General features: G+C 46.6%; 1 pseudogene; it reads left to right on the top strand.

The window, feature by feature from the left end:
* Positions 1 to 1909: 1909 nt before the first annotated feature.
* On the top strand, positions 1910 to 23335 carry LOC149298461 (neural-cadherin-like; annotated as a pseudogene).
* The last annotated feature ends 338 nt before the right edge of the window (positions 23336 to 23673 follow it).

The following is a 23673-nucleotide window of genomic DNA, read 5'->3' as shown; positions in this document are numbered from 1 at the left end:
TGCGTCCTCATATTATAACTTTATATCTGCAGATCTGCGTCTTTAAATTATAACTTTATATCTGCAGATCTGCGTCTTTATATTATAACTTTATATCTGCATATCTGTGTCCTCATATTATAACTTTATATCTGCAGATCTGCGTCTTTATATTATAACTTTATATCTGCAGATCTGCGTCTTTATATTATAACTTTGTCTGCATATCTGCGTCTTTATATTATAAAGACCTGCTGCCCGCGGACCTGCTGCCTGTGCGCGTACTCAGTGCCGTGGAACGTCCATATACCCGGTGGTCCGCGGAGCCTACAGCTGCTGCAGATCTGCTTTGGAAGTTAAGAGGTTGATGGCGCAGTGGGCTACAAGTTTGGGTTCTTAAAGGTTCCTATTGTTCCACCGCATACATGTTGGGTTCTAAAGCATTTATCCTGCTGGCTTTTGAGTTTGTAATGATGTCCCCGGGGTATCATACACCAAAGACTGCATCGTACAAATGACATCGTAAGCGGCTTACAGCTCTATGAGTCATTACATTTGCCACACGTTATAGAAAGAGATGGGCTATGTCACTCTTCCTCGGAATCTGTCACGCTGACAGCCGGCCTCCAGATCTTTCCTTTGATAATTTTAATGGAAAAAATGTTTCCAAAGGTCACTTGAAGAATAAAAATGTTACTGGGGGGGAATAGTCTTAAGAAAAAAACCCGATGCGTAACATTTGAAATACCTTCTAGAACAGAAGAAAACGCCTCAAATTCACTTTTTCACTTTTTTATGCCTACGGGCAGAAAAAAAATATTTTTTTTGGATGGGTGTTTTTTTAGGACTCCCCCTCAAATTTTTTATGACTTTCTGGTTTGAGGATGTGCGATAATATCAGATAATATCACTGATACACGTAAATATAGAGAAAGGGGGACATCCTCCGACTGGCAATTTGTCTTGTCATCATTGTGACCTTGTTGACCCTTCAAGTGGCAAAAAGACCGGCGCTGGCACACCGAGAGTTAACACATCGTATATTGTTCCCAATGGAAAGCTCACTGATTTAATTACAGGATAAATCTCAATTGCGCCGTACTTTGTCTTATTCTAGGGTAATTCTGAATGTTCTTCGTGCCCCGTCTCACGCATCGCTTAGTATATCGAAGGCTTGTTTTGGTAAATGAAATGCCCCCTCCTCTCCCTTCCCATCACATCCTAGCAGACCCCTTGATGTCTCTGCCACACACAGAGAGCGGGCTGAATGTCTCCTTCTCCACCCATAGGGGGTGCCCTAAACGCCTCCAACTTGACCAAATCTCTGGCTTTCTGCATCAAACTACCTTCAGCTTCAGGAGGATCGCAGATGTTGTTGGGTTTTGATACGTTGTATCTTCTCGTTTCCATTGAATCCCCTTTTCCTAGCCTGCTGGGTGTGATGAGGACCAGGCTCAGGGGCTGCCTGCTCTGCATCCTCCTTTCCAGGTCGGCTCTGGTGTTTCTGGCCACCTGGACTGATGAAGTACCTAAAAGACCTAAAAGTCTTCTCCGGGTCAGTGCAGGAGAACTGGCCCATAGGGACTAAAGTGAATGGGTTAAACATCCCCCTGAACAGAATCAGCCCCCAGACTTGGTGCTCCGGGGTAACAGGTCCCGGCTGCATCTGGAGCTGCTCGGGGACAGGGGGTCTCTGTTTGAGGTCTATTTCCACCACAGGTATGCCCAGCTGTCTCTGAAGACCACCCAGGTGCTGGACAGGGAGGAGAGCTCCCGGTATGTGTTCAGGCTGGGGCTGTGCTGCCAGCGGTGCTCCTCTCCGGGGCATACCGTCAGCGAGCTGGCCGTGCTCACCGTGCATGTGTTGGATTAGAATGATAATGCCCCCCGGATTGCCCCTGCGAACTGCTCCACAATCAGCCTGGATGAGATGGCGGGGCTGAGGTTCGTGGTGTTCAGATCCACGATCCGGATCAAGGGACCAACGCCGAGGCTTCTCCGGGCTTCTTCAGGTGGAAGAGGGCATCCCCCGTGCCCCAGGCGTTCTATGCCATCTCCATAGCAGAAGACGCCGCCCCGGGCTCTGCTGTGAGTGCCCTGGAACCTGGAGAACTCAATGTCTCCTCATTCCAGCCGGTCTCCCCCGTGGACTGTCCTGTTGGGGTGAACTGGGAGACCGGCGCCGTGACCCTCTTCAGGACCCTGGACAGAGAGTCCGCTGCCAAACACCGCTGTCTCTTCAGAGTGCTGGACGGTACCGGTAAGGGGTCCATTCGGAACTCTGGGACAACGTGCTACATGGCAAACATCACACTGGTCTCCATGGTGACTGCACTACATTTAACACCCCACTGGTCTCCATGGTGACTGCCCCACATGTAAAATCTTGCTGTGTGTTCTGCTTTTAAACAATTAATAGAGAAATCTGTGGGAGTCTATGGAGCGATCCCTGTTATAACCTGCAGTGATCAGAGCCCACGGATATGTATTGCCATGCGCTCTCTCTCTGTAAGCTCTGTGAATCTGATTTAGGGGCAATGCAGGGACCTCAAAGCAGAACTCCACGATATTCTGTGATCCGAACAACATCATAAGAAACCGTCTTATTGGAGAAACTCGTGAGTGAGGGTCCGGCTTATTGGAGAAACTCGTGAGTGAGGGTCCGGGTTATTGGAGAAACTCGTGAGTGAGGGTCCTGCGTATTGGGGAATCCCTCATTTCTCCAATAATCTCCTCTCCGGTCTCCTTGGAATTGCAGCCGTGTGATCCGGACAGAGCAGACGTCTCGGCGTAATGGCCGCTGGTTACCCTTTTTTTCTCATTCAGGGTTTTCTCATTTCATATTTCTTCCGCTTGCACAAATTCATTTATCATAAAGTCATGCAATTTTTTTTTTCTTTTTCAACCTATTATCATCGATGACATGTCTGTAATTCCCGCGATTCTTTGGAGACGAGAGCTCAATACGTTTTAAAGCCTGGCATAGAACGTCTATTACGTCTCTGCCGGGGAGAATGTCACCTTTTGGTCTTTTTTTTTTCATGGCGTAAAATATTACAGCCGGCGTATCAGCTTCACTCCCATAACCTAATGCGTTGTAATACATTGTGGTTCATCGGGTCTCTCCCAACGAAGGCTCGAGAGTTTCCCCCGATACGATCCATAAATGAAAGGCGACTGCATAGACTTCCTTCTATAACGTCTCACAAGTGGTTTGCCGGGGGCGGTCAGGCTGGGATGAGTTTTAGGCTCAGAAGACCTATAGGTTTGGTGTTTCACGAGCCTCGGGGTAGGAGGTAGCACTGAATGGTTCTATGGCAGCGTTTCTCTGCGGAGGGACTTGATTTTGTACTCTGGGGACTGTTTTCCAGATACAGAACGTTTGTATCGGAGGAAGCGGCTCCCAACACCCTGGTTGCCACCGTACATGCCTTTGATCCAGATGGAGATCATGTGACTTACAACATTTTGGAAGGAAATAGAGAAGGAAACTTTATTATTGACTCCGAGAAAGGTACGGGGAGCTTTCTTTTGTAAAATACCACCAATGCTTTTTACAGATACCTGATGATTTCTTGCATATTCTGCTACCTTAGGAAGAAAATTCAGATAAAATCAAGTTCCTCCCCAGAATTCCATCGCAGTAACTATAACTTGACATTCTTAAGTAGTTGAGTAGGGGGTATCGCTTACCCTGGGTTAAGGGTTTGTAACAATGGGACTGATTTATCCTCAAACCATTTAACAGGAAAAATCCATCTTGGTTCTAACCTGCTTCCAAAGCATCATGGAGCCGAGTATGTTCTGTATGTGACCGCCACAGATGACAACGCTTCGGAGGGTCCTCACAGCCTCACCGGCACGACTACGGTCGTCGTGAGAGTCGATGACGTCAACCAGAACAAGCCCTTCTTCCAATCAGGTACGTCATACATTAACTCCAGAAAACCGCTTAGAAGAATAATCCCTTACTGAACGCCAACGAACTAAAGCCGCGTTAGAACTGTCCTTCGCTACAAGATGTAGCCAGATCCTAAAAGAAATGTGTGGATTTAACGTTATTTCCAGTGTGCCCAGTACCATCACCACGCCGTAGTCCTGGAGAACCAGCCCCCAGGAACGTTTGTGCTGCAGGTGGAGGCGAAAGACGCAGACGTTGGCGTCAACGGTCAAGTGGAATACGGGATCGTTCATCGCGAGGGCTCTCTTCCTGTATTCAGCATCCATCCGGACACAGGTGCCACCGCCTCCTATACCTTAAAGCCCTTTAAACATTGCATGGAGAGAAGGGCTCCGGCACGGTGACCGAGGACACACTTTCCTCCCAGTGTATTTGTGTTCTAGGTTTTTAATATGCTTTTTGCTGGATTGGTGTATACGCTTCTACCCTTCTACCCCAGGGTCAACAGAGGTGACATCTTGGAGCTTCATTTGATTCTGTTAAAACCAGTGGGTCAGATAGGCTCGGTGATGCAGGTTTTAACCATGGTTGTTGGTCAGGTTAATCAGCCAAGCTTTTTTTCTCAAAAGCTTATGAGAAAATGTTCTTCACGTGTTATAGCAGGAATTGCCAGTCACATTGCCTCCGTGCTTTCTTTAACACGTTTCCCACGCAGGAGTCCTGACAACCCTTCAGAGCTTTGATCGGGAGAAGCAGAAAGAGTTCCCCGTCACCATCAAAGCCACAGACCAGGCGGCCGAGCCTCTCATAGGGCTGTGCCAGATCAACATACAGATCCAGGACCAAAATGACAACGACCCCAGCTTTGAGAACAAACACTACGAATGTTTCCGTGGGTAGAGTATGAGATCTCTACAAGCACCAAGTCCCCATCATGTTCTTCTGTCCTCTTCTAATTATAGCTTTAAGTGGAATTCAGCGTTTAGAGTCTTCCTAGATCTGCTGGTCCACAAGAGCTTGGCCAGCTCGCCCATGGGGTATTTGGGACCCCAGTTGACAACATAGAATTCAAATGTTTTCATTCTTGTCCCAGATTTCCTGAGAGAAGATGCTGCTGTGGGAACCAGCTTCCTCCGCGTTGCGGCCCGTGATGACGATTATGGCGTGAATGGAACGATCACGTACTCGGTGTCTGGAGAGGAACCAGTGGCCTTCAGCATTAACACCTCTACGGGGTGGCTTTATGTTCGCCAGCCAATATCTCGGGTAACGTAGCAAGCGTTTACATGCCGTGTTTAGAGAACCAACTTACATTTCAACAAGTGATAGTACTCTTAAATGAAAATATCGCGGTGTCACCTTCTGACCCCAGACCCCTTTATACAATATGACTTATAGTAGGATTGTAAGCCACTATATATATAATGCAATAATAAGATATGGCGCACTTGTATCTCTCTTTTGTTCCTAATATTAAGTAACCGGTTTAATGTACATATTGCAAAACTACAATGTATCTCTTATGACAGCGAGTAGCTTTGTGTTTGGATATTTCAACTTTATGCTTTGCAAACACAGCTGGTGGCTTTTTAAGTGGGGACGTAACGGGGCTTTTTGGATAGTTTTAAGGCATTGTCAAGCTGTCATGTTTGCTTTTTCTGAAATCAAAAGTCTCTACGGCCAGACGACGACATCTGGACACTGATTGGAAGGCCCCCGTGTGAGTCCCCGAGGTTACCGCTAAATGAGACTCTCCATTGCAGAATGCCAGCTGTTTGCTGGGAATCGTCCACTGTCTTTTTTTTCTTGTTTTTTTGATACGTGCCTCTGGGTAGCTCTGCAATTGGAAATTGGTTGCGCGATAGAATGAAAAACCATACAAAAAAAAGAAAAGTACCATACAACTAAATAACACTTTGAGTACCAGAGTATGTGAGTGGTGCATGAAACTCCTCAACCATCTGTTACTCACAGCTTTTAAATCAATTGGGAGAGCAGTTTTGGGTTTGTTTTTTTTGTCGGGGAGGTTGCTGAATGGAGAAGGTTTAAGTGAATGTAATTCATTTTTTTGTCTTAACCTTTTTTTTCCCATCAGAAATCATTAATAACACTAGAGGTCACGGCCGTGGACGGAGGAAATAGAAGCACGCAGGTGGAAGTAGCCGTTCGAATCACAGATGCTCAGAATCAGCCTCTGGTCTGGGAAAAAGAAAGATATGACCTGGTGATTCCGGAAAATACCATGAGAGATACGCCTGTTGTGGTATGACGTGACCTCTGACCTGGAAACCAGTGGAATTTTTCCACCCGTCGGTGGGAACTGTACAATGCTTCCAGCCATTGGTAGGAGTCATAGAAGGATTCTGCCCATTGGTGTATGATCTCATTTGAATATGGATTTCTCCCTCATGCCCGGCTACCAGGGATCATTCCCATCTAGACATCTGCTTCCCGTTAGGCCTGATATGAAGCTAGTGAGAGGGAACGGGGTATGGAGACATCACCACTAAGGAGCCTTAATCACCCTTCTAATGTCTGTCATTTCCGAGTGGACTTCCTGCTGTTGAGGGCTTCTTTTTACTGTAATTCACTGTTAATTACACAATGTTCTGCCATTCCTACAGACCGTTAAAGCTTCCTCACTGCTGGGAGACCCTCGTGTGACGTACAATTTAGAGGAAGGATTGGTCCCGGAGACTAACATGCCCGTTCGTTTCTACCTGACGGTAAATCGAGAAGAAGGCTCTGCCTCCATTCTTGTAGCTGAACCTTTAGATTATGAAACAACCAGGACTTTTATCCTGAAGATCCGAGCTCAGACCGTTGCTGCTGTGCCATTGGCTGCCTTCACTACGGTGTACATTAACATTACAGGTAAAATCTTCGGATATCAATTCTGTGCCTGCGCTGCTAGAACAGCAAATGTGAAGCCGGACTTGTTTATATTGCAGATGTGAATGACAATGTGCCCTTCTTTACGTCGTCCATATATGAGGCCACCGTTACAGAAGGCCTTGAATTGGGAACATTTGTGCTCCAGGTGTCTGCATCTGACCAAGATCTCGGACTGAATGGAGAGGTGAGTTCATACGTGAAACCTCATCACACGCACACTCTGACTCCTATAGCTCTGTGTTCCTAGGTATACTAAATGCGGTACCAACTTATAAAATCTGCACCCATTGACGCATGTTCTTTAGATATCCCTGGTCCTTCTAGCCATAGCATATATTCCTGTAATTTGCACATGTAAAACAAAGTGCTTTATGGCCATACCAATCCGTAGGGCAGGGCCATACCAATCCGTAGGGCAGGGCCATACCAATCCGTAGGGCAGGGCCATACCAATCCGTAGGACAGGGGCATATCAGTCTGTAGGAGAGGGGCATACCAATCTGTAAGACAGGGCCATACCAATCTGTAAAACAGGACCATACCAGTCTGTAAGACAGGGCCATACCAATCTGTAGGACAGGGGCATCCCAAACTGTAAGACAGGGCCATACCAATCAGCAGGACAGGGTCATACCAATCAGCAGGACAGGGCCATACCGATCCATGGGACAAGGCCATAACATTTCATAGCATAGTGCCATACCTATCAAGAGGACAGGGGTGCATACCAGTTTATAGCACAGGGCCATTACGATTCATGGGACAGGGCAATACTGATTCATAGGATCAGGCCATACTGGTTCAAAGGACAGGGGTGTATACCAATTCATAGCACAGGGCCATACCGATCCATAGGAGAGGGGTGTATACCAGTTCATAGTACAGGGCCATACTGATCCGTGGGACACGGCCATACCAATATCTACACTAGATCAGGGGGTCAGCACGTTAATTAGAGTTACTGATGCCACATAGGGGGGTTTTCTCGCCTGATAACACTGTCTGGTATTAGGGCCAGATTGTTGATTGTCGAGGGGTCACGTGTCAGTTAAAGCCACAAATAAATAATAAAGAGCAGACAGACCTTTTGCTCATCGGATCGCAGCATTTCCTGCGCACCGGCATTACTGTTACGTTAATAATATATGTAGTCCTGGCAGAACGTGTTCAGTAAAAGCTTCCAGGCCTTTGCAACAAAGAGCATTAGTGGTTTTCCATCAGTTCCACCTCATATCAGCAAAGTGTTTTCAAGCCAGCCTGCGCTAACTGTGGTCTGATTGTCTTGCTCCAGATCACCTATTCTATTTTAGAAGATCGCAGCGGAGACCATGCTCTGTTCCACATCGATCCCCAGACGGGAGTCATTTACACAGCTGCCGTGTTTGACCGGGAGACCAAGGGCTCGTATCTCCTAGAAGTTATGTCGTCAGATGGATCAGAGTCTGCTCGACCTGGAAAACATGGGCAACCCAATTCTGGTGAGGATAATATGGGGTTTATTTTGGCACAGTGGCCTTACTGCTCAACCAAAATGCAGCATACATCCCAAGATCTATTCCTAAATAGTTGCCCACAACCATCCCCACCCCAAGGTCCTGCCGAGATACCCATAGCCCTCCCTACCCCAAGGTCTGATCCTGCGAAGTTGCCCACAAACCACCCCAATGTATGTTCACAAAGCAGTGCCCATAGCCCATAGCCCATAAAACCTCAATGCCTCATCCTTCTGAGGTGCTCATAGCCCTTCATACCCCAACGTCTGATCCTGCTGAGATGCCCATAGCCCTTCATACCCCAACGTCTGATCCTGCTGAGATACCCATACTCCTCCATACCCCAACGTCTGATCCTGCTGAGATGCCCATAGCCCTTCATACCCCAACGTCTGATCCTGCTGAGATACCTATACCCCTCCATACCCCAACGTCTGATCCTGCGGAGATACCCATACCCCTCCATAGCCCAATGTCTGATCCTGCTGAGATACCCATACCCCTCCATACCCCAAGGTCTGATCCTGCTGAGATATCCATGCCCCTCTTTACCCCAACATCTGATCCTGCTGAGATACCCCAAAGTCTGATCCTGCTGCAGTGCCAGAGGGAGGGTCAATTGTTACGTTGGTAACTCTCAGCCCTGTTACCTCCTCACCTTTTAAATATTTAGGGTTGGGCACACCTTTCAACATGTAAAGAAACCCCGGGATTAACTCATGCAGTTCTGTTCGTATAAAATGACTTTAAGCTGCCAGAAGTTTATGCAAATCATGTAACTTTTTGTGTATTTAAATTAAGTTATGCGCAAAAAATGAAATGTATTCTTTTATGCAATGCTAATGAAATTCACTAATATCATTAATTTATAATGGTGTTCAAAAGGATCTACGTCCTAACGCTCCTCTGAAGAGCAGCACGGTTTGCAAATGAGAACAAATTAACCCCAATAAAATGCGTTATTGGGGCGATTGGGCCAGAAATATTTTTTTTTTTTTAAATGAGCCATTGACATGGGGAGTTATACTCGTGTTATCCATTGAAACAAATTCCCGTCCACATTCATCTCATCTTCAAGAGCTTTGGAATAACGCGGCTGTATAAGTTGTTTCCGAGCCGCAGGGTCTGTCCGCGGATTGTCTGCATATTAGTTTTCATTTAACATGCGGGCGGACAGTTTAAGGAATTGCGGCTGACAGAAGTGCCTCTGTGAAGTATTTTAATCTCCTGCCTCTCGTCTCTGCAGACTCGGCGTACGTGAGCGTTTTCATCAGCGATGTTAATGATAACCAGCCGGCCTTCGCTCAGCGCGCTTACCACGTTAACGTGCAGGAAGACCAGGACGTGGGGTCCATTGCTGCCCTTGTCAGTGCCACTGATCTTGACGAAGGTGAAATAAGTGTGACCGAGTTGTAAGAGAGTTACAGAGCTCTGCCCCCAAAGAGTTATAAATGTAGGAATGTGACCAAGGATAGTTCAGCTGGGTCTAGGAATGTGACCAAGGATAGTTCAACTGATACCCCTAGACCAGGGGTTTCCACCCCTAGTTCTCAAAAGAGTAAAGAATGGTAATAAACTGATTTTTTGTACCAAGAAGAAATTGCTAATCTACATAAAGTCCATGTTACGGAAGTTTGGTGAGCAAAGGAATTATCAGTAACTAGTAATATCTCATTCCTGTGCTTATCAGTAATGCGGATCATTCATTTGACTCGACATACAAGTCATTCCGTTTAAAGGGAAGCTGTTTGGTTTGGAAGAAGCTCTCAGAATGTTTGTTTATGTTACAGGGATGAATGCAAAGATCCGCTATCAGATCACAGCTGGGAATAACGGGGGAGCCCTGGATGTAGACCCAGAAACCGGCGCTGTCTTCATTTTCCAGCCACTGAATTACGAGGAGGTGCCGGTCTATGAACTCACTGTGCTGGCGTCGGACGGGAAGTGGGAAGATTATACCACGGTCATGATCAACGTGTTGAACAAAAATGATGAGGCTCCGGTTTTCTCGCAGAACGAGTACCAAGGTCACATAATGGAAGAACTGTCACACTTACCGGTTTTGGTACTGGTACTTTGAACATGTTTCCAGAATTTGTTTGACTTCATCTTCCTTATAACTCTCAGAACAAGGGGGTTAGGGGTATTCTTCAAATGTTCTTGGCCAATAATAACAATACTACTGTGTTTACTCTTTGACGTATGTCAAGGTTTCTGCTGTAGACCCAGATGACCGAGAACAAGGAACCATGAAGTATTTTCTGCATGGAAGCGGAGCAGGTAATGTTTTTACCATAAATGAAAGGACAGGAGGAATATTTGCCCAAAAGCCTCTGGATCGCGAGGAACACGCTCTCTGGAGGTTTGTGGTTCTTGCCACAGATGAAGGAGGAGATGGCCTCACAGGATTTGCCGATGTGATCATTTATGTAGATGATGTGAATGACCACGTACCGCATTTCATCTGTGAGAGAAACACCTGCAGTGGAGATGTGCTGGAAAACGCTCCTGCCAACGCGTCCGTCATGGAGATGAGTGCAGTTGAACCAAGGGTTCCAATGCTATTCTGACTTACTCCATCGTTAACAATCCCCTGGATTTGCTTAACCGAAGCATCTTCGGCATAGACTCCACCTATGTTATTTTTACAGCCCTCGGGAACCTAGACCATGAAGAGACAGATACTTACTTTCTTCTTATTGAAGTTGAAGATGGCGGAGGAATGAGTTCCACCGGTACGGCAACTATTCATGTTCTAGATATAAACGATCACGCACCGGTGTTCACTCAGGATACGTGGCATGCTACCGTCTGGGAGACAAGTGAAATCAACTCTAACGTCCTTCAGGTGGTGGCAGTAGATGAAGATGACGGAGAAAACACTTTATTGTCATTTAGCATCGTTGGAGGAGACCCAGGCCACGCATTCACTATTGAAAGCAACCAAAAGGAGAAACACGCGATAATTAAACTTAATAAGAAGCTGGATTATGAGATCCCTGAGGAACGGAGATTTAACCTTACCATCGAGGTCCGGGACTGTGATTTTAATTCAGTTTCCCACTGCCTGATCCGAATTAAATGGACAGTTTGTTTATGGCGTTCACGCGGAGTCTGATGTCTTCAGTCTGTTTTATGTTGACCAAAGTGGGGCTGTCAAAGTGGTGAAAGCCCTAGACCGGGAGGTGACTTCCCAATACCTCCTGGTCATTGTAGCTTCAGACCGGGGTATCCCAGTTCAAACAGGAAGCGCAACTGTCATTCTAGACGTTCTGGATGTTAACGACAACGGGCCAGCATTGGCTGCTCTGTACAAACCTATTGTTTGGGAAAACATTGTAAGTGAGTAGCCTCAATAGTCTCTTCTCTGCTGTTGTGACCAGTATTGTAGCTATTAATTATATCTTTACGTTCTCTGTCCCAGATGCATTATTTTACATGTTTTGGCTCCAAGTCTTTAATAACCCTTCCTATCCGCCCCCCCCCCCCGAACATCAGTTTGGTTATACGTACGTTCTCTTGATAAAGAGGCAGGAATAATGTTTGTTTTTAAACTGATTATAGAGACCCACGGCGAATGGTGGCTGTAAGATAAAGGTCGTTCTAGACACGTCATTTTTTGCTAGAAGATTTATAAATATGAATTTTATATTTGTACATAAAATTAATAATTTAAGCATACGAGAGATCGAAACAAAGGAAAAAATAATTAATCTCCTTGTCAAGGACAGACACGCAGGCCCACTTATTTTTTATTTTTTTTACATTTTTTAAGTAGGCTAATGACATGTAAAATATTGATATTTATTAGATCGCTTTAAATCTGCACAATGAGTTTACATCCAAAAATCCCTCCTGGCAAACGCCGCCAAGTGAAAGTGAGCAGCAACAGTGAACGAATGATCTTTAGTCAACGTTAATGGCTGTCAGTTATTTTCATTCCGCGGTTAACTGAGCTAAACAGGAGGGACGTATTGGAAATTAGTCCTCGTTAATTCTCCAGCAGGGCATGCTGATCGTATATTGTACAGTTCCTGACAGCAGAATGTAGGACAAATGATTAAAAATACAGATGGGCACGAATGCAGACATACTTATGAATGTCTTACCATTTTTTCTTGTTTAAAACAGCCGGGTGGTCATCAGCAGAGATTGGGAAGGTCGCTGTGCTGGATGAAGATAAATGGGATACAAAACACTATTCCGCCGTCTCTCAAATAACCAGGTGAGTTCCATTGCTCGAATAACACACGCATTTCATGGTCATTAATGCACTTCACTATTGACACGCAATGGGTTATAGGTTGACCATGTCGGCCGGTGGCTGACCAGTTGCTTAAAGAGGTCTCAGAGAAGTTCACGGATATTTATTCATCAATCCAGAGGTAAATTGGAATACTCTATGTCCTGACAAGCGTTTGAGATGTCAGACTTTGATCATTCAGGTGGATCACTGCTAAGGTAGGACGATCTTTAGTGGCGGTCTATAAGGTGTATGAAGGAACTGGATGACAAGTCTGATGTATGAAGGATTGAGCAGATGTGTCTGGTGTATGAGGGAGATAGATGTGTCTGATAAATGACGGAGTGAGAGGACATGTTGTATAAGAGAGGAAGTAGACATGTCTGGTGTATAAGAGAGGGAGAAGACGTGTCTGGTGTATGAGGGAGAGAAAAGATGTGTTTGGTGTATGAGGGAGAGAGAAGACGTGTCTGGTGAATGACAGAGCAAGAAGACGTGTCTGCTGTATGAGGGAGAGAGATGATGTGTCTGGTGTATGAGGAAGCGAGAAGACATGTCTAGTGTATGAGGGAGAGAGAAGACACGTCTGGTGTATGAGGGAACGGGATGACACGTCTGGTGTATGAGGGAGTGGGATGACGTGTTGTATAAGAGAGGGAGAAGGGATGTTTGGTGTATGAGGGAGCGAGATTACGTGACTGATGTATGAGGGTGCGAGATTACGAGTCTATTGTATAAGGGAGGGAGAAGACATGTCTGCTGTATGAGGGGGAGAGAAGACGTGTCTGGTGTATGAGGGGGTCAAGAGACATGTCTGGTGTATGAAGGACTGAGAATCCGTGTCTGGTGTATGAGGGAGAGGGAAGACGTGTCTGGTGTATGAGGGAGAGGGAACACGTGTCTGGTGTATGAGGGAGAGGGAAGATGTGTCTGGTGTATGAGGGAGCGAGAAGACATGTCTGGTGTATGAGGAAGCAAGAAGAAGTGTGTCTGGTGTATCAGGCAGAGAGAAGACATGTCTGGTGTATGAGGGAGAGAGAAGATGTGTATGACGGAGAGAGAAGGTGTGTCTGGTGTATGAGGGAGAGAGAAGACGTGTCTGGTGTATGAGGGAGAGAGAAGACGTGTCTGATGTATGAGGGTATGAGAAGACATGTCTGATGTATGAGGGAGCAAGATAAAGTCTTTGGTGTACGAGGGAGCGAAAAGACATGTCTGATGTATGATGGAGCAAGAATACATGTCTGATGTATGAGGGAGTGAGCTGAAGTATCTGGTGTATGAGCGAAAGAGAATACATGTCTGGTTTATGAGGGAGTGAGAAGATGAGTCTGGTGTATGAGGGAGAGAGAAGACATGTCTGGTGGATGAAGGAGAGAAGAGAACGTAACTGGTGTATGAGGGAGAGACAAAACGTGTCTGGTGTATGAGGGAGAGAAAAGACGTGTCTGGTGTAAGAGGGAGAGAGAAGACGTGTCTGGTATATGAGGGAGAGAGAAGACGTGTCTGGTATATGAGGGAGAGAGAAGACGTGTCTGGTGTATGAGGGAGAGAGAAGACGTGTCTGGTGTATGAGGGAGTGATCTGAAGTGTCTGGTGTATAAAGGAGAGAGAAGACAAGTCTGGTGTATGAGAGAGGGAGAATTCATGTTTCGTATATGAGGGAGAGAGCAGACGTGTCTGTTGTATGAGGGAGCGAGAAGACGTGTCTGGTTTATGAGGGAGCAAGAAGACATGTCTGGTGTATGAGGGAGCAAGATGACATGTCTGTTGTATAAGAAAGGGAGAAGACATATCTGGCATATGAGGTAGCAAGCAGATGTGTCTGGTGGATGAGGGAGAGAGAAGACATGTCTGGTGGATGAGGGAGAGAGAAGACATGTCTGGTATATGAGGGAGCGAGAAGACATGTCTGGTGTATGAGGGAGGGAGAAGACATGTCTGGTGTAAGAGGGAGAGAGAAGACGTGTCTGGTATATGAGGGAGAGAGAAGACGTGTCTGGTATATGAGGGAGAGAGAAGACGTGTCTGGTATATGAGGGAGAGAGAAGACGTGTCTGGTATATGAGGGAGAGAGAAGACGTGTCTGGTGTATGAGGGAGCGAGAAGACGTGTCTGGTGTAAGAGGGAGAGAGAAGACGTGTCTGGTATATGAGGGAGAGAGAAGACGTGTCTGGTGTATGAGGGAGCGAGAAGACGTGTCTGGTTTATGAGGGAGTGAGAAGACGTGTCTGGTTTATGAGGGAGCGAGAAGACATGTCTGGTGTATGAGGGAGCAAGATGACATGTCTGTTGTATATGAAAGGGAGAAGACATATCTGGCGTATGAGGTAGCAAGCAGATGTGTCTGGTGGATGAGGGAGAGAGAAGACATGTCTGGTATATGAGGGAGCGAGAAGACATGTCTGGTGTATGAGGGAGGGAGAAGACATGTCTGGTGTATGAGGGAGGGAGAAGACATGTCTGCTGTATGAGGGAGAGAGAAGACATGTCTGGTGTATAAGGGAGAGAGAAGACGTGACTGGTGTATGAGGGAGCAAGGAGACATGTCTGGTATATGAGGGAGCAAGGAGAAATGTCTGGTATATGAGGGAACCGGATGACGTGTTTGTTGTAAAGGGGGGGTGAAGAGATGTCTGGTGTATGGGGGAAGCAAGAAGATGTATCTGGTGCATGAGGAAGCGGGATGGTGTGTCTGTTGTATTAGAGAGGAAGAAGTCCTCTGGTGTATGTACATGTCTGGTGTATGAGGGTGCGAGATTACATACCTGGTGTATGAGGGTGCGAGATTACGTACCTGGTGTATGAGGGTGCGAGATTACGTGCCTATTATATAAGAGAGGGAGAAGGCATGTCTGCTGTATGAGGGAGAGAGAAGACATGTCTGGTGTATGAGGGTGCGAGATTACGTGCCTATTGTATAAGAGAGGGAGAAGACATGTCTGCTGTATGAGGGAGAGAGTTGAAGTGTCTGGTGTATGAGGGAGAGAGAAGACGTATCTGGTGTATGAGGATGAGAACAGATGTGTCTGGTATATGAGGGAGAGAGAAGACGTGTCTGGTGTATCAGGGAGTGAGGAAACGTGTCTGGTATATGAGGGAGCGAGGAGACGTGTCTGGTATATGAGGGAGCGAGGAGACATGTCTGGTATATGAGGGAGCAATCAGACGTGAATGAGGGAACGAGATGACGTGTTTGTTGTATAAAAGAGGGTGAAAAGTTGACTGGTGTATGAGGGAAACGAGAAGATGTATCCGGTGTATGATGGAACGGGATGGCGTGTCTGTTGTATTAGAGAGGAAGAAGACATGTCTGGTGTATGAGGGAGTGAGAAGACACGTCTGGTGTATGAGGGTGCGACATTACGTGCCTGGTGTATGAGGGTGCGAGATTACGTGCCTTTTGTATAAGAGAGGGAGAAGACATGTCTGGTGGATGAGGGAGTGAGAAGAAGTTTCTGGTGTATGAGGGAGAGAAGAGGATGTAACTGGTGTATGAGGGAGAGAGAAGACATGTCTGGTGTATGAGGGAGTGATCTGAAGTGTCTGGTGTATAAAGGAGAGAGATGCCTGGTGTATGAGAGAGGGAGAATTCATGTTTGGTATATGAGGGAGAGAGCAGACGTGTCTGTTGTATGAGGGAGAGAGAAGACGTGTCTGGTGTATGAGGGGGAGAGAAGACGTGTCTGGTGTTTGAGGAGGAGACAAGACGTGTCTGGTGTATTAGGGAGCGAGATGACGTGTTTGGCGTATGAGGGTGAGAGAAGACGTGTCTAGTGTATGAGGGTGAGAGAAGACGTGTCTGGTGTATGAGGGATCAAGGTGATATGTCTGTTGTATAAGAGAGGGAGTAGATATGTTTAGTGTATTAGGTAGTGAGAAGACGTGACTGATATATGAGGGAGAGAGAAGACGTGACTGGTGTGTGAGGGAGAGAGAAGACGTGTTTGGTGTAGGAGGGAGCGGGATCATATGTCTGTATTATAAGAGAAGGAGAAGACATGTCTGGTTAACGAGGGAGAGAGAAGATGTCTGGTGTATGAGTGAGCAAGCAGACGTGTCTCGTTTGTAATGGAGAGAGAAGACGTGGCTGGTTAATGAGGGAGACAGAAGACGTGTCTGGTGTATGAGGGACTGAGAAGCCGTGTCTGGTGTATGAGGGAGCGACCAGAAGTATCTGGTGTATGAGGGAGAGAGAAGACATGTCTGGTGTATGAGGGAGCAGGATGATATGTCTGTATTATAAGAGAAGGAGAAGACATGTCTGGTTAATGATGGAGAGACATGATACAGGAGACAAGACGTGTCTGGTGTATTAGGGAGCGAGATGACGTGTTTGGCGTATGAGGGTGAGAGAAGACGTGTCTAGTGTATGAGGGTGAGAGAAGACGTGTCTGGTGTATGAGGGATCAAGGTGATATGTCTGTTGTATAAGAGAGGGAGTAGATATGTTTAGTGTATTAGGTAGTGAGAAGACATGTCTGGTGTATAAGGGACAGAGAAGACGTGACTGGTGTATGAGGGAGATAGAAGACATGTCTGGTGCATGAGGGAGCAGGATGATATGTCTGTATTATAAGAGAAGGAGAAGACATGTCTGGTTAATGAGGGAGAGAGAAGACGTGTCTGGTTAATGAGGGAGACAGAAGATGTGTCTGGTGTAGGAGGGACTGAGATGCCATGTCTGGCGTATGAGGGAGAGAGAAGACGTGTCTGGTGTATCAGAGAGTAAAGAGACATGTCTGGTATATGAGGAAGCGATCAGACGTGAATGAGGGAGTGACATGAGGTGTTTGTTGCATAACAGACGGAGAAGACATATCTGGTGTATGAGGGAGCGGGATGAAGTGTTTGTTGTGTAAGAGAGGTTGAAGAGATGTCTGGTGTCTGAGGGAAGCGAGAAGATGTATCTGGTCCATGAGGGAGCAGGATGGCGTGTCTATTGTATAAGAGAGGGAGAAGACATGTCTGTTGTATGAGTGAGAGAGTTGAAGTGTCTGGTGTATACGGGAGAGAAGACGTGTCTGGTGTATGAAGGAGAGAGAAGACATGTTCGGTGTAAGAGAGAGGGAGAATACATGTCTGGCGTATGCGGGAGAGAGAAGACATGTCTGGTGTATGAGGGAGAGTGAAGACGTGTCTGGTATATGAGGGAGAGTGAAGACATGTCTGGTGTATGAGGGAACAAGCAGAAGTGTCTGGTGTATGAGGTAGAGAGAAGACGTGTCTCGTTTGTGAGGGAGAGAGAAAACGTGTCTGGTGTATGAGGGAGAGAATAGACGTGTCTGTTTTATAAGAGAAAGAGTAGACATGTCTGGTGTATGAGGGAGAGAGAAGATGTGTCTGGTGTATGAAGGAGAGAGAAGACATGTCTGGTGTATGAAGGAGAGAGAAGACATGTCTGGTGTATGAGTGAGCGAGTAGACTTGTCTGGTGTATGAGGGAGAGAGAAGATGTGTCTGGTGTATGAGTGATCGAGGTGACGTGTCTGGTGTACGAGGAAGTGAGGAGACATGTCTGGTATATTTTTGTTGTATAAGAGAGGGAGAAGACATGTCTGGTGTATGAGGGAGTGAGAAGACATGTCTGGTGTATGAGGGAGCTAGAAGATGTGTGTGGGGTATGAGGGAGCGGGATGGCGTGTCTGTTGTGTTAAAGAGGAAGAAGACATGTCTGGTGTATGAGGGAGCGAGATGACGTGTCTGCTGTATGAGGGAGAGGGAAGACGTGTCTGGTGTTTGGGGGGAGAGAAGGCATGTCTGGTGTATGAGGGAAAGAGAAGACGTGTCTGGTGTTTGAGGGAGAGGGAAGACGTGTCTCGTGCATGAGGGAGAGGGAAGAAGTGTCTCGTGTATGAGGGAGAGGGAAGACGTGTCTCGTGTATGAGGGAGAGAGAAGACATGTCTAATGTATGAGGGAGAGAGAAGACGTGTATGAGGCAGCGAGATGACGTATCTGTTGTATTAGAGTGGAAGAAGACATGTCTGGTGTATGAGGGAGCGAGATGACGTGTCTGGTGTATGAGGGATCGAGGTGACATGTCTGTTGTATGAGAGAGGGATAAGACATGTCTGGTGGATGAGGGAGTGAGAAGACATGTCTTGTGTATAAGAGAGGAAAAAGACATGTCTGATGTTTGAGGAAGTGAACTGAAGTGTCTGGTGTATGAGGGAACGAGAAGACGTGTCTGGTGTATGACGGAGATTAAAGATGTGTCTGGTGTATGAGGGAGCGAGATGACATGTCTGTTGTATAAGAAAGGGAAAAGACATATCTGGTGTATGAGGTAGCGAGCAGATGTGTCTGGGACTGAGGGACTGAGAAGCCGTGTCTGGTGTATGAGGGAGAGAGAAGTGGTGTCTGGTGTATGAGGGAGTGATCAGAAGTGTCTGGTTAATGAAGGAGAGAGAAGACGTGTCTGGTTAATGAGGGAGGTGGAAGACATGGCTGGTTAATGAGGGAGACAGAAGACGTGTCTGGTGTATGAGGAACTGAGAAGCTTTGTCTGGTGGATGAGGGAGCGAGAAGACAAGAATGATGTATGAGGGAGCAAGAAGACATGTCTGATGTATGAGGGAGCTGGCTGAAGTGTCTGATGTATGAGGGAGCGAGCTGAAGTGTCTGGTATATGAGGGAGCAAGATGACATGTCTGTATGAGTGAGTGAGGAGACATGTCTGGATTATGAGGGAATGAGAAGACATGTCTGGTGTATGAGGGAGTGAGAAGACATCTCTGGTGTATGAGGGAGAGAGATGATGTGTCTGGTGTATGAGGGAGTGAGAAGACATGTCTGATTCATTAGGGAGGAAGACGACATCTCTGGTGTGTGAGGGAGTAAGCAGACATGTCTGATATATGAGGGAGAAACACAACGTCTCTGGTGTATGTGGGAGCGAGACAACGTGTCTGGTGTATGAGGAAGTTAGAAGATGTGTCTGCTGAAGGAGGAAGATAGAAGACACGTCTGGTGTATGAGTGAAGGAGAAGACGTGTCTGGTGTATGAGGAAGAGAGAAGATGTGTCTGGTGTATGAGGGAGTGAGGAGATTTGTCTGGTGTATGAGAGAGAGAGAGACGACGTGTCTGGTGTATGAGGGAGTGAGGAGATGTGTCTGGTGTATGGGAGAGGGAGAATACATGTCAGGTGTATGAGGGAGTGAGAAGACGTGTCTGTTGTATAAGAGAGGGCGAATACATGTCTGATATATGAGGGAGCAAGAAGACGTCTGGTGTATGTTGGAGCTTGATGACTTGTCTGTTATGTACGTGAACAACCACATGTGTCAGGTGTATGAGGGAGCAAGAAGACGTGTCTGGTGTATGAGGGAGTGATGAGATGTGTGGTGTTTGAGGGAGCGAGAAGAGATGTCTGATGTATGAGGAAGAGAGAAGATGCGTCTTGTGTATGAGGGAGCAAGAAGACATGTCTGGTGTATGAGGGAGCGAGATGACGTGTCTTGTGGATGAGGGAGAGAGAAGACGTGTATGAGTGAGTGAGGAGACATGTCTGGGTTAAGAGGGAGTGAGAAGACATGTCTGATTTATGAGTGAGGAAGACAACGTCTCTGGTATATGAGGGAGTGATGAGATGTGTGTTGTATGAGGGAGCAAGATGAGATGTCTGGTGTATGAGGGAGAGAGAAGACGTGTCTGGTGTATGAGGGAGTGATGAGATGTGTGTTGTATGAGGGAGCAAGATGAGATGTCTGGTGTATGAGGGAGAGAGAAGACGTGTCTGGTGTATGAGGGATAGAGAAGACATGTCTGGTGTATGAGGGAGAGAGAAGACGTGTCTGGTGTATGAGGGAGAGAGAAGACGTGTCTGGTGTATGAGGGAGAGAGAAGACGTGTCTGGTGTATGAGGGAGAGAGAAGACGTGTCTGGTGTATGTGGGAGTTAGAAGGCGTGTCTGAGGAAGATAACATTGCATTGACTGTTTGTGTTCTGTAGGTATTTTTGTTTGAACCAAAACAACGGGACAATCCTAATGACCGAGAGACCTCCGCAGGGAACGTACAACCTCAATATTACGGTTTCTGACGGTGTGTGGCCAGATACCTTCTCTACTATCAAAATTTATGTACAAGAGATTGGAAGTGACGCCTTCCGCAGCTCGTGTCTCTGAGACTCACAAGTAAGTAATAAGTGGTGCGGAGGGGTCTCAGGTAGATTCTTGTAGGACTCCGCTGGGACATTTGATGGGAAGACTGCCTGGTTTGACCATCATAGAGTTTGCACTAGATAAAGAAGTGATGTACAGGTCACCATAGCTACATATATATGTAACCATTTCCCTGGACTCCTGTACATTGTGCCATAAAGACATTAAAATGATGTAGTATCCCTGCATAGGGATAGAAGGAAATGGTGGGACAGGAACGCTCTTGGCATTAAGTGACCCCTGTCCTACTCAGTGCGTAACCCCAATTCCCTTCCCCGCTCCTATCTGGGTAAATACGTTACTATCTCTGCTTCTCAGTCATAACTTTTTAACCCGCATTTTAGGCATTACAGCAGAGGAATTCATCAAGAAGGATGAGTTTGGAGTCAGCAGACGTGACCAGCTCCAGGCCGTCCTGGCAGACATGGCAGCTGCCCATCCCAGCCATATCCACATCTTCAGTGTGGTGAACGCAGAGGATAACGCGACCGACGTGACTGTGACAGAACCTGCCATCACTGGGGCCCCTGGAGAGGCCTGAGAGCCAGCCTCCTCCCTATCGACTATGGGCCCAGGCCTTGTAGAGACTTCTGTGTGTGGATACAGGGGTTCAGTCTGCTGATGTACCCCATGTTTTAGCACTCAGAGTCTCAGAACTGCAACGTCTGCTGGGCATCCTGTGGTAGGAAGAAGGCTGATTGTCTTAGCATTGATGATTGTATAGGTGTGAAGTGTTTCCCCTGTTATTGTGTGAGTTAGCCCTTGTAGGTATGACTTGGTGTCACTGCTGCATACCTAATTATACATTACATAACAGGTAGCTGTTAATCCTGTGAGCTCCTGTTATCCCTGTGTCCTGGCCATTGTCTGTCTTAAGCCAATTATATGTCTATTGTCATTCCACGTCTACGTCCCCAGTTAATGTAATTATTTATGTCTCGTGTCATCCTGTCCTTCCCCCGGATATTGTGTTCCAGGATTTGATCTAATTACTTCCTTCCTGCCATGGTAATTAGATCATGTGATATTTGTCTTGCCCCTTTTCTACTTGTGTATATATAGTTCTGTATTTGGCTTTAATAAATGAGTCCTGCTTTCACCTCAACATGAGTGTTGCCTGATGTTTGGGGTGGGCTGTAGCCACGCTGTGTAGCTAAGCTTTGGATAGCCACAGTGCCAATGCGGCTTCGGTGCAGCGACGTCCCTCCTTCTATCTACAACGCTGGTTATGCCCGGTGCTGAAGGGGTTACTTGTTGGTGTCCCGTCAGGAGGAAGCAACGTTTGGCGGGAGTACAGGTCGGTCCCGTCACAAGGGTCTCCTGAGCAAAGTTGGCCCGGGGATGGCCACAAAAGGGCAGGGGAACCTGGGACACAGTCAGGGCTTGGGTCACAGTTAAAATTGCTCACCTGTGTCTTGTCCTTGAGCATGTCTTTTGCTCTTTGTGCCCGCTGTTGGATGACAGCTGCACAGTTCTTCGTGAGTGAATGTGAGTGAATTAATAAAAGAGTCCTGCTTTCACCTCAACATGAGTGTTGCCTGATGTTTGGGGTGGGCTGTAGCCACACTGTGTAGCTAAGCTTCGGATAGCCACAGTGCCAATGCGGCTTCGGTGCAGCGACGTCCCTCCTTCTATCTACAACGCTGGTTCTGCCTGGTGCTGAAGGGGTTACTTGTTGGTGTCCCGGCAGGAGGAAGCAACGTTTGGCGGGAGTACCCAGTCGGGGTACAGGTCGATCCCGTCACAGTGACATTTTCAGTATGCGGAGCTGCCTCCTGCCACAAACCCGAGATCTTACGGAGCTTATTGACAGCCCAGAGAGAGAAGGTATGGACAGAGTGTTTATGGCGTTATTACTGAGTAAGAATAACGTCGGCTGTCTCTTAAAATTAATGATATTACAAAACGCAGAATATTTATCAGTCTCGTGATATCTAGATGTATCTGGTTTGTCTTTCAGAGTTTTGTGGAAATAATTCCCTTGATTTTGAATCTCTGAGGGTACAGCCGGGGGTTTATTACTTTATAACAAAAGTAAGGATCTAAGAGCGATGCGTTTTAATCATCTTTATCTGCATTTGTTGTGGGAGGGAGCTAGTCCTGGGGTGCCTAATGGCCACAGAACTGGGATGGTGTCTAGATAAGTTTTTGGTGCCGTCTTAACTGAGTTTTTTTGTATTCTTCTCAATGACAGATCCGATCAGTGTTGAAGGAAAGGAATTCCCAAGTATCCATTGATTTCTGTTCACGGATGGGCTGTTTGCAGGATGGCGGGTGCACAATCCATAGCGCAGTCAGCAGATCCCTGCCTCTCGTGGATGGAGGTAGCGCATCTATAGTTTCAATTCCCCAAGTTGGAAACATGTCCTGCAGATGTCCGGTACAGAAACACTTTTACCAGAACTGTTATTCTCTGCCTCAAAACCCTTGCCTGAATGGTGGGACTTGCACATCGACTCTCACCGGTTACAGGTAGGCAGATTCTCTGGACCATGTTCCCGTGTGACTTATCCGTGTGAAATATTTCCATTTGTCTTTCTAGGTGCCACTGTTTGACTTCGTTCCTTGGGCCACGCTCCCAGCAGACTCAGAGGTAACGGCTATGCATGGATTCATCCTATCGGCCACTGCTCGGACAGCCATTTATCGCTGGAGTTCGTAAGCGACAGCACAGATGGATTATTACTACACAGCGGAGCGTCAAGAGACAGTAAGAACTTAATCCCAGTTGGTGAGTATCAGGAAAGGGTGTAGCGTGGAGGAGCAGCATCAACTAGCGAGCAGAGGCAGAGAACCTTCTCTCCCTTATATTTTATACTTATTATGTATGGTTATTAAGTAATTAAAACATCCTTTTAAGTTGCTTTAGGAGGAAGATAATGTTGTATGTTTTTGTGCTTTAATTGATTCAAACTGAGAAGAAATCGAACTAAACCACTTTTATTGAATATCTACACAGTACAATAGAGAGAGTCAAATCACAAGTACAATGCAGAGAGT

Source organism: Sceloporus occidentalis, unplaced genomic scaffold (assembly GCF_023333645.1).
Source record: "Sceloporus occidentalis isolate IW3139 unplaced genomic scaffold, rSceOcc1.0.p SCAF_32, whole genome shotgun sequence".
Lineage (NCBI taxonomy): Eukaryota > Metazoa > Chordata > Lepidosauria > Squamata > Phrynosomatidae > Sceloporus > Sceloporus occidentalis.
The sequence above is the reverse complement of the archived record's forward strand: the minus strand, read 5'-3'. Positions and strand labels throughout refer to the sequence as shown.